At 33.2% G+C, this 11,309-nt stretch overlaps 1 protein-coding gene across 1 annotated transcript in view; it reads right to left on the bottom strand.

Moving 5' to 3' along the window:
* nphs1 (NPHS1 adhesion molecule, nephrin) overlaps nt 1-11,028 on the bottom strand; it is a 219,763-nt gene extending 208,735 nt beyond the window's left edge. The window contains exon 1 of the mRNA XM_051128921.1: nt 10,992-11,028. The gene's annotated coding sequence lies outside the window, so the exon portion shown is untranslated. The remainder of the gene's footprint in view (nt 1-10,991) is intronic.
* Nucleotides 11,029-11,309: the final 281 nt, after the last annotated feature.

Consider the following 11,309-nt stretch of genomic DNA (forward strand, 5'->3'; position numbering starts at 1 on the left):
AGAGACTGATATCAGCAGTCAGAAGAGAGAACGATGTGAGAGAATTTACCGTCCCTCATATAGACGCAGCATTAGAAACACCCCCACATTAGCGTTAATTAATTTTTTGTAACTAGATGAAAAGTTTTTTTTTTTTTTCAAAATCAAAATATGAAACAAAAATTAAAGGATTTATGATGATGATGACCGTTAAAACGTGTCATCCCAGACTGATGAAAAGGGTCCATAAAGGCAAAACAATGCCAAAAAAAAAAAATGCCAAAAATAAATAAATAAATAAAATAACACATTGTCTACACTGGACCAACTCTGGAGGCCCTGTACACTTGCATTATATGAAATGACATATGTATTATTTTCCTTCAAATCTTCATTGTGTTCATTTGAAAAAAGAAAGTCACAAGGGGATGGCATGAGTGCAAGTAAATGTTGAAAGAATTTTTGGGTGGAGTATACATTTAAAGACAATGCAACACATATTGCTACTCCCTTCAAACCTCCTTCACTCTTCCTCCCTAAAGTGGTTTAAATCTGCTGAGCTGCAGGAGGTCAAGCAACAGAGACGGAAGTCTTCCTGGTGAAGCGCTCCAACCTTTTAAATGAAAACAAGCTCTGTTATCCTGAAACAGAATTTTCTAGCATCCTCTGGCAGCGCCCTGCCACAGATGCTCATCCTTCGCCTTTAAAACAAAGCAAAACTCAAACTCCTCCAACTCCTGGACAAACCATTCGTTCCAGATGTGTGGACAGGCCGCTCTTTAATGTCATTAGTGCGTTAACCCCTGACCGCTTTGAAAGACCCGAGAGGTTTCCTGCTCCCTCTAGGAAAAAAAACAACTTAAAATGCACCATGTGGTGTTTTCCAAATAGAAAAACTCATTGCAGAGATCTTCAAAGAAGTTTGCTGGAGGACTTCTGGATTACAGCAAGGTCTGACGCCAGTCTTTTTAGCAACATGTGGATGCCAATTAGGAAAAAACGTACCTTGACCTTTCACAACAGGTGATGAAACAAAAACTTTTTTTTTGCTGGATCTACCTCTCTGCTCTCGGTCACACAGAAGGAGGCATGGTTGCCAAACGCCCCCACATTTGGCAGCTGAACCGCAGCCATCCATGGAGATAGTATGTGTTTGCGAACGTGTGTGTATCCACCAAGTGCCAATACTCTGAGATCTGGCACATCACCTGTTGCCGTGTGTGCGCTCGTGCTGCCGAGGGGAACCGTCGCTTGGCCAGTGTTTATGTTTGTATCATTTTCCTGTCCCTGAAACAGACGGCCATCGTCTTCTCCAGAGGAAACGCAAGCAAAACAAAGCCAAACGAGGAGACTAAAAGGCTTACTGAGAAAACATCATACAGAAATGTGAAAATAAAGGTTCCTTTCACCTGGTCTTTGTTTTTTTGAGGTCCTAAAATAAAAATAAACTGCAAGATCAGTAAGGCAACCTGTTCTCTCTGTTCTCAGTTAGCCAAGGATAAAATAAAACAAAAACATTTAAATAGGGCCCAATGATTTCTGCAATGCAGAAAATTAGAATGGAATCACATCATTAAAAATTAAGTAGAACAAGGAATGTCTTGAAGTTCAGCAAGTTTTGGATAAAAAAAAATACGTAAAACTAGAGCTGTAACAATAATTAATTTGCAATCTGTCTGTGAATACTAAAGAACAAAATAGCTGTTATTTGAATATGTGCCTCATTTTGAAAGAGTGGCATTTTTACATTTTTAATATGAATTCAATTGCTAATGTTATATGCATTTATTTGATTACCAGTATTTTTAATAATGAATTTGCATTTACTTACTTAAAAAATAAAAAAAAAAAAGAAAAGCAAAAACAAAACACTGAATTTTGAGAAAAATAAAACTCATAGGGCCCTTAAAAAATTAAATTAAATTAAATTAAATTAAATTAAATAGATTAAAATAATAAAATAAAACAAAACAACACTCTGAATTTTGGGAAAAACTCTAAAATTGGTTAAAACAAAATAAAATAAAATAAAATAAAATAATATAAAATAATAAGACAACACTCAGAATTTTGAGAAAACTCTGAATTTGGAAAAAATAAAACTCTGGGGCCCTAAAAAATAAAATTAAATAAAATAATAAAACAAAACAACACTCTGAATTTTGGGAAAAACTCTTAAATTGGTTAAAAGAAAAGAAAAGAAAAGAAAAGAAAAGAAAAAAAGAAAAGAAAAAAGAAAAGAAAAGAAAAAAAAAAAACTTTTGGGAAAACGCCTAATTTGGGGAAAAAAAAAAATTCACGTGGCCCTAAAAATAAAATAAAATAAAATAAAATAAAATAAATTAAATTAAATTAAATTAAATTAAATTAAATTAAATTAAATTAAATTAAATTAAACAACACTCAAAACACTCAGAAAAAATAAAACTCATACGGCCCTAAAAAATAAAATTAAAATAAAATAAAATAAAACAAAGTAAAATAAAATAAAATAGGAAAACTGATTTTTTTTTTTTTTTTTTTTTTTTGGAAAACTACATTTTAGAGGGCGGGGGGGGGGCACTCACAGTGCTTAAACAAATAAAATAAAATAAAATAAAATAAGAAAAGAAGAAAACAAAACAAAATAAAACAAAAACAAAAGAAACCCTGAATTTTGGGACAACTCTGGGAAAAAATAAAAGTCATGGGGCCCTAAAATAAATAAAATTAAATAAAATTAAATTAAATTAAATAAAATTAAATTAAATTAAAAATATTTGGATTTGGGAAAGAAAAAAAAACCCTCATAGGGCACTTAAAAATACAATCAAATAAAATATACTAAAATTATATAAAAATAAAATTAAAAAAATAAAATATATTTGGAAAAAATAAAACTCGTAAGGCCCAAGTCCTGTTTTGGCCAAAATCTTTAAACCTAGGATTACAGAAAAGGTGCATGTGTGGTATCGAATGCGGATTAGACCTTGGCCCCATTTACTACATCCAGAGATAAACTGGGCATGTTTACATGTTGTCTATATGTATGGGCTTAGTGTTAATCGGGGTTTTGCATAGAATAAGTACACGTAAGCTGTTCCGTATGTTGAGATGGCAGTGAATGTCATCTACTAAGATTGCTGAAAAGCTCTGCGACTTTTTCCACCTTCCTCTGAGCCCTTAAATCTCCTATATCACAAAAAGTGCGAGACAGTATTTTCTCTCTGTCTTTGTGTTTGTGGTCTGCAGTCAGGCTTTGGCTGTAGGCTCCTAAGGCCTTACGTAAACCCCCTGTCATATCCACCTTTTGCGCTGAGACGGCTTGACAAATAAGTGATGACCGCTCACATTTTTAATTTAGGAGACTGATGAAAAATTCACAGTGGCAACACGAGACCTTGATTTAAAAACAATCCACCCATGCCCCCAGCCTCCACCATCACGTCTCCTTTTCTCTGTATCTAACTAGTGTCGTGTCATCCTAAATCTCTTCACACATCCAGAGTGACTCAGACCACAGACAAATCCGACTGGTTACCTGTCCAGGTAAACTCCGCTTTCCCCTCACACCGTGTCCTTGGTGTGAATTGGGGATGAGTCTGATCTGGCTGGTGTTAACAGCAGAAGGCAGATGTTGTAATGGCTTGATTCGCAGCACCTCATTTTGACGGGGTCACACTACACTTTGTGTTACAGTCACTTTCATTAGCATGCATGTGAACGTGGGAGAGCCGGAGCAAATGGCATATGCGTAGATGCTTCAAAGAACACCTTTCATTTGGTGAACTCTCATTTACAAATTCGTAGACTAAAAAGTATGTTGAGATACTTTGATGGTCAAATGTCACAGACTGACCTCTTGCAACAATAAAAAGAATACTAACTTTAAAGCTGCATGGTTTGTAGGGCAGCAGAAGGTAACATTTTAGCATTTTAAATGCAAGAAAATTAAAAATGAATAAATAATTATACATTTTATTTTAAAACCATATTGGCTGTGTTATCTTTTCTATAAGAGCAGATGCACAAATAAAAATACTTTAATATATTATATAAATTATTTATATAAATTAAAAAGAATAAAAATGTAAATAAAAATAAAATGTTAACTGAAATAAAATAGCTAAAAGAAAAGCTATTTGGCAATGCAATGTTTCTCAGTTTCACCTAGTTTAACTTGATTTACTAAAATAACTAAAACGGAATAAATTAATTAAATAAATAAATTATAAAACTACATGTACATAAAAAAAAAAAAAAAAAAATGTATTAAATACAAATTAAAAATTAAACAGGGCCTTAAAAATAAATAAAATATAAAAAAACAAATAAAATAAAATGAAATAAAAACTAATCTGAAATATTTATCAAATTAATAGTAAATAACAGTGTAGCTTTAATAAAATAAAACAAAAATGAAAACAAAATAAAAACAAATTTGAAATACTAATAAAATTAATGGTAAATTACATAGTGCAGCTTGTGCAGTAACAACAATAGCAATAATAATAATAATAATAATAAGGTATTAACTTTGTTAATTAGAAAAATAATAAGTACTGGTGCTAAATTAATTAATTAATTAATTAATAACTAATAAAATGAAAAGGAAAATATAAAAATAAAAACTAATTTTAAATACTAGGAAAACTAATCATAAATTACATACTGTAGCTTTATAACAACAACAACAACAATAATAATAATAATTATAATTATTATTATTATTATTATTATTTGTAGTAATTATTTTATTTTGTTTGTAGTACCAAACATTTTTTAAAAGTCCAAAAATTATAAGAAAACAACAACAACAACAAAACCCCAACAATAAAATATTAAGTAAAATTAAAATGAAAAGAAAATGGAAAAAATGGAAACTAATTTGAAATGCTAATAAAAGTAATGGTTCATTTCATAAATAATAATAATAATAATAATAACATAAAAATAGTATTACTTCGATATTTATCATTTATTAAAAGCAAGACGTACTGGTGGTTAATAAATAAATAAAAATTTAACTAATTTTAATTACTACTACTACTACTAATTTGTTATTTGCTAAACTTTTTGTTATTTATAATTTATTAAAACAATACGTACTGGTGCTACATAAATAAATAAATAAACAAATAAATAAATAGATCAATAATAAACGCTAAAAAAAAAAACAAGCAACAAAACATTAAAATTATAATCAAAAGAAAACTATAAAAACTAATTTGAAATACTAATAAACACTAATAGTAAATTAGTGTAGCTCTAATAATATTAATAATTAATAATAATTTTTAAAAACAAGAAGTACTGGTGCAAAACAAACAATCAAACAACTTCTTTGTTGTATATAAATTAAAAAGTAGAGCGTGACATCATATCCTGTTCATTTTCATTGTGGGTTGAAAAGTGGCGGCAAATTACTGAGAGAGGGAGGAATATGACCAGGAAGCCACATGGGCTAGATTTAAACCCACATGTCCCACACAGTCACCACAGCCTGATACATGCTGACCACCAGGTCTCAGTTTCTTTTCTTCTTCTAACTAGTACTTCCAAACTCAAAGCTAGAGATACAAGCCATAGTTTAAAGCTGGGATGTTGGCTTTTAATGATTCGTTTCCGTGACTGGGGCAAACAGAAGCGCTCTTTTGGTAGCTTCCCAGCTGTTTCAAAGGTGGAGCAGCTTCTAGCATTCACGCATCATGCTCCAGCCAGCTGTTCTTCATCAATTTTTCTCCTTATCACAGCTGCAAATGTGAATAATCCATGATCTCTCCTGTTCGAATGGGTGGGCCTGAGCTTTCGCTCTCCCTTCTCTTCTCACTTATCCTCAGGACAGATTTTCATCAGGCCTGCTCAATGTTTAACATGACAGGGTTCCATGGACATCACATGCAGGGGCTGCAGCGAGGCGACTGGTTTAGCTTGATGGGGTCAGATTCTGAGTCACGGCCCCTCGAGCGCTCTTACAGCACCTATCAAATGCAAGACTGGGATCTGGGCAGATGAAAATGTTTACCTTACTGCACACGTCTGCCCGCTCTCTCTCTCTCCTGTGTCTTTCTTCTTCAGGATGTTTTGATGTTGGCTCTGGTCCTTATGGTTGGGGAGTCATGGAAGATATCAAAGAAAGGTTTATTTTACCACGTAAATCTTCCATTCCTGTAACAATCTGTAGAGAGACTGACACTGGCATGATAGACTGCGGTTCCTGGGGTAAAAGAGACGAATGAGAGAAAAACAGAAAAGGGAGACCCTAATAATGGCCAGGCCGTGGCTAGACGCAAGATTTAAAGTGACAGTGGACAAGTCATCCATTATTTATAGCTCTGGAGCCCGAGTATTTATTTTTTCAGCGGGCGTGAACAGTGAGAGATCGTGGCACAAAACAAGCAGCCAGTCATGGCCCATTCCCGTGACTGTCAGCTGGCCCCGCCGCCACTGCTAGCGTCAGCAACGACGGCTCTCGGGAAACCAAGTCACTGCAGTGCCTGTACCTCAATCAGAGAGCCAGGGGCAAAAGCCCCGAAACCCTGAGAAAACAACACGCTCTGTGGCTGCTTACAAACACCTGTGGCTGGCAAGAGTACAAGGACTAAATGTAGCGCTGCCAAATGAATTATGAGAGAATTGTTGACTTTTAGCTACTTTTTATGTAAGGGAAATTTTTGTAGTATATATATATATATGTGTATATATATATATATATATATATATATATATATTATTTTTATTTTTTTTTTGTTTTTTTTTTTTTTTTTTTTTTTTAAATGACTATTGTTTCAATATCCATCTTAAAATCGCTACCATTACAATCAAAAAAGTTGTGTACACTTGAAGAGACCATTGAAGATGCCACTTCATCCACTTGGTTTTCCCTGTCCCCTGAAAACTTTTATTTAAAACTATATATACTGTATGTTCGAATTGACTTGAATTTAGTCTAGATTTTTAATAACTTCTGACCTTTACTTCAAAGTCTCCTTGTGATTATTCTGGTCTCTGGTGTATTTATTTAAATCTTTTTTGGATTCTGAACATACGTACATGGGTTGACGCAAACAAGTCCATGAACCGTTTTAAATCAGCATCAGGATTTTAGGTTAACACGTACATGAATATATTGAAGGGAGTGTATATCTTAAGTTTTTATACCGAATATTCCATTTAGTATTAGGGCTGAGTTTTGACACCAATTTCATGATTCGATTTGATTCTGATTCACAAGCTTGCGAGAAACTAATTTGAAATGCTAATAAAAGTAATGGTTCATTTCATAGTGTTGCTTTAATAAAAATAATAATAATAATAATAATAATAAATAAATAACATAATAATAGCATTACTTTGCTATTTATCATTTATTAAAAGCAAGAAGTACTGGTGGTAAATAAATGAAAATTAAACTAATTTTAATTACTACTACTACTACTAATTTGTTTAAACTTTTTGTTATTTATAATTTATTAAAACAATATGTACTGGTGCTACATAAATAAACAAACAAACAAATAAATAGATAAATAATAAATGCTAAAAAACTAGCAACAAAACATTAAAATTATAATTAAAAGAAAACTATAAAAACTAATTTGAAATACTAATAAAAACTAATAGTAAATTTTATAGTGTAGCTCTAATAATACTGATAATTAATAATAATTTTTAAAAACAAGAAGTATTGGCGCAAAACAAACAAACAATCAAACAACTTCTTTGTTGTATATAAATTTAAAAAGTAGAGATTTGATTCTATTAAATTCGATTTGATTAATTACACTCAGTGAAATTTTTATAACAACAAAATTACAAATACATAACTATATTTCTAGTCCAATTCATCTTTTGAAATATAAACAATTAAATCATATCTGTAATTGTGGCTGTCGTATATTCAAAATATAATATTCAAATATAAATGAAACACAGAAGAACAGTAAAAACTTTAATGAATATTATTGTGGTGCAGATATTTAGCAAATTCAATTCAATATTTTGCTCCTCTAGAATTCATTTTTCTAGCTGACTAACAAGTCACCGAATGTTTTTTTTTCTGAGAAAAATATCACGTTACATGACATTGTTTACAAGCTGTTATATTGACAAAAATACCTTTTTTCTTTTAAAATACCTTCAGATGTTTATTCATGTTTATTTTGTGCTGAAACTGGTATTGAAGCGGATGAGACAGTTCACTTGCGTTTCGCGCTGCCGCTGCGCTGTGCCAAAACAGTTTTTGTTTGAAAATTGTAGTAAAATAAACAGAATTTGAAATCTGAGCCCTTTTCATAACAAAAGTAAAGTCTTAAAAGAACACTCCACTTTTTTTTTTTTTGGAAATAGGCTCATTTTCAACTCCCCTAGAGTTAAACAGTTGAGTTCTACCGTTTTCAAATCCATTCAGCCAATCTCCAGGTCTGGCAATAGCACTTTTAGACTTTTAGCACAGCTTAGCATAGATCATTCAATCTGATTAGACCGTTAGCATCTCGCTCAAAACATGTTCCATTCATTAAATGAAAACAGGCTAGACTAATCAGTTCTTCACATATCAGAATCAATATTGTTTTGTTAAAATGAGAATCAATTAAAGTTGAGAAATCAATATTTTTTTTACTCAGCCCTATTCAGCATGTAAATCAAAATGCCGTTTAAAATAGTTTGATGAGGAATATACCAAGTCACATTTCAACTTGCCACGTGCAGCTTTAGAAACACTAACATTTTAAATAAATTCACATTGTTATTCTACAAAAAAAGCTAATTAAAGCAATTCTTTATTCGTTTACAAGATGCTACCAAGTTTCACAATATAAATGGTACATTTAAAACTTGTGCACTAGAATTGACAGTGTTGGGCAAAGTCATTTTTAAAAGCAACGCATTACAATATTGTGTAACTCCATTAAAAAGTAACTTATTGCGTTTAGTTACATTTTATGGAAAGTAATGCATCACATTACTTTTGCATTACGTTTGGTCAACAGGGCTTAATTTGTTTAAAATTAAATACTCAGAAGTTACATTTTTGGCAACTGTACTTTACTAGTTATTTAAAAATCAAAAGTAATCTGATTACATAACTTACATTACTTCTAATGCGTTACCCCTAACACTAAAAACTGAATCATAAATACAAGCTTGAAAATACACATTTCCTATTCGTGCCACAACTTGTATTTTGTATCCCTACGAGAAAAACATTTAGCACTTGAGTTGCCACATTAACTGCAGACCTCTCTAAAGGTTTATCGCCACCATTTCTGGTCCATGTTTGGTTGAGTAATTAAGAAGCCATGAGCCAGGTTGGGAATTCCCAGATGTGGATGCTACTGTTGTGCCCTCCAGCATTCTCAATTACTACAGCAAACACCCTGCTGTGAAACCAAATGCCTGATGCAAGTCACTCTCAACAGGATTGGCTTTTGAATGAACAGGTGTTATGGCGACTCATGGAAATACTCAGTAATAACGGCACCCACAGCAGCCTTGTTTCGAAACCAACTGGATACAGAACTAATTGTGAATGAGTATTTGTGTGGTTTTAGTGAATTGGTATAATATTGGGCTTGTAATTACAGGCACTGACATTAAAAGAACACTCGTGTGCGCAAATTCTCAACAGCAGTTAAAATATGAGGGTGAAATTGTACATTATTCATGTTTCTACACGTAATCTCAGAAGAATCACTTGAAAGAGCATTTAACAACAGACGTTCATTGGCTTACAGCCTGTTTGCCTTTTGTGGCAAGCTATGAACACTTAAATTAAGTAAACCTAAACACATTAAATAATTAAATGCATAATATGTAAAATAAAAAAAGAGTACAAGGCAGCATTTAAGAGATTTAAAAAAAAAAAAAAAATACAAATAAAGTTAAAAATCAGATGAAAAGGAAATGCAATGGAGAGTAAACGCCAAGAACCAGAAGATGGAAGATGACTAGTTTTTACATCTTTTAAGAGGAACCATTTCCCATAATTCATTTGATTAAAGTCAACAGTGACTCACAGTGTAGATGTTTCGGAAACCATTAGAGCCTGCAATTTGCAACTAAAACTGTGATCATCATTCATGGTTAATACATCACTTTTAGGAATTTGGCAGCAATTTTTGTAGCTCTTCAGTGATACAGCCGAGATGCAGAGCTGCTGTCGAGGCCGGTCAGTGCATGTCAGGGTGGCTGATCTAAATCTGTCTGCCCATCTGGGAAAGCTCGCCCAGGGATTAGGTCAGAGCTGAGCGGAGATCCAGAATCTCGATCTGGCAATGATGCCAGTCCTGGACCAACAGCTGGTATGGGTCATCTTTCGCTCTTCTTTCTCTCTCTATCCCTCACTCCATTTACATGGTGTATGAACAAATAGATACTGATGCTGTATGATAATATGGTAAGTCTGTCAATTTCACTAGGGAAAAAAAAGACCTCTAAAGAATAAGGGTGCAAGGGCAATTAACTTTTATTATAGGCACAGCTCTGAGGGTTAATCCCAAACGCAAAGTCTCAACAGATGAGATGAGAGTCTTACTTTTAAAACTACAGAGCATGTGCGTTGTGGTACTCTTGTGAATTCATAGCGAAAACTGACACAGAAGTGAAGAAATAGTTAAAGTCATTAGGGGCTCAAGCGCGTAGCGTTGAAACCCTATTGTAATTGTTAGAATGGTCACGGATCAGCGATCTCCATGTAAAACTGATCACACAGACCAAACCATAAGTCGTACAGACTTTAAACTTAAAGGGATGGTAATACTCACACAGCTGACAATGTGACCAAGGCTTACCCCAATCGGCCTGACGGGGGCACTACATCAATCAAAAGTATTAAATCGCTCACAACTCAGGCTCAAGTGAAAAATTTGTGAGCCTGGTGAAATTTTCGGGTATTTCAGATTTTTGAAAAAAATCTACTTTTGCAAACTAGTCCTAGGTTTCTGACCCGATCAGAACCAAACCAGTGCAGAAAGATTCTCTACAGAGTGAATATCAATAATTATACAAAAAATGTAAAACTTTCCACTCACCACCGCAAAGGGGCACCAAAATGTTCGAAAGGGGCAGGACCACTTTTAGTAGGAGCTTGGTGGTGCTTTAAGAGAAAAAAAACCATAAAAACTTTATAAAAACTATAACTTCAAACCATTTGTCCTATCAACATGCATGTGCACGGTCTTGGTCCTAAGTGCCACAAGTGTTTACAAGGACATTTGCGTATCTCAAAAAACACTTACTGACAAATTTTGAGAAACTGTTAGACAAGGTTAACGGAGGCCGATCGCAATGAAACTCGTGGGCCTGTTCGAGTCACGGCCCCAGAGGTCTGAGAGAAATTTGAAAGACTT

This window comes from Labeo rohita, chromosome 15 (genome assembly GCF_022985175.1).
Source record: "Labeo rohita strain BAU-BD-2019 chromosome 15, IGBB_LRoh.1.0, whole genome shotgun sequence".
In the NCBI taxonomy this organism is placed as follows: Eukaryota; Metazoa; Chordata; class Actinopteri; order Cypriniformes; family Cyprinidae; genus Labeo; species Labeo rohita.